This window comes from Penaeus monodon, chromosome 23, assembly GCF_015228065.2.
Source record: "Penaeus monodon isolate SGIC_2016 chromosome 23, NSTDA_Pmon_1, whole genome shotgun sequence".
Classification (NCBI taxonomy): domain Eukaryota; kingdom Metazoa; phylum Arthropoda; class Malacostraca; order Decapoda; family Penaeidae; genus Penaeus; species Penaeus monodon.
The window spans coordinates 44152037-44152492 of NC_051408.1; the positions used below are offsets into that span (position 1 = coordinate 44152037).

The 456-nt window shown below is 37.9% G+C and overlaps 1 protein-coding gene across 1 annotated transcript in view; it reads left to right on the plus strand.

Moving 5' to 3' along the window:
- LOC119588327 (cytochrome P450 2L1-like) overlaps positions 1 to 456 on the plus strand; it is a 9713-nt gene that overhangs the window by 1737 nt on the left and 7520 nt on the right. The window lies entirely within an intron of this gene.

Genomic DNA, 456 nt, shown 5'->3' on the forward strand with positions numbered 1-456 from the left:
ACTTCAACCCTCCTGTTTCAGTTCAGTCTAATTTCGCTTGAATATTCATCGACTTAAACAACATATAAATTTAAAACTTCGCGTGCAAGGAATACGCAAATATGCACATCAATAAACACAAGAAAACTAAAAATTAACATAAAAAACACAGTCCTGTAGCCATTTTGGTCCCAGGTTTCCTTAACACATCCACATTTACTCGTTTTTCTATTAACAAAATCACAACATTTCAGGTCAGTTCTGAGGCCCTCTGTAGCTTCTTTCTAAACGTTTAAACGTATTCATAAACTTCCTTAAACGTCTCTTTTGACGGCCTCCATAAACCTTCCATTATGCCTTCCCTATCTTCGGGAATGTTTCATTCTCGCCCTTCTAATCTTCCTAATCGCATTCCTTCCTTTCTAGTCTTCCAGGCGCGCTCTGAAAATTACCCTATCCGCCCTTTTTTAACTTCTG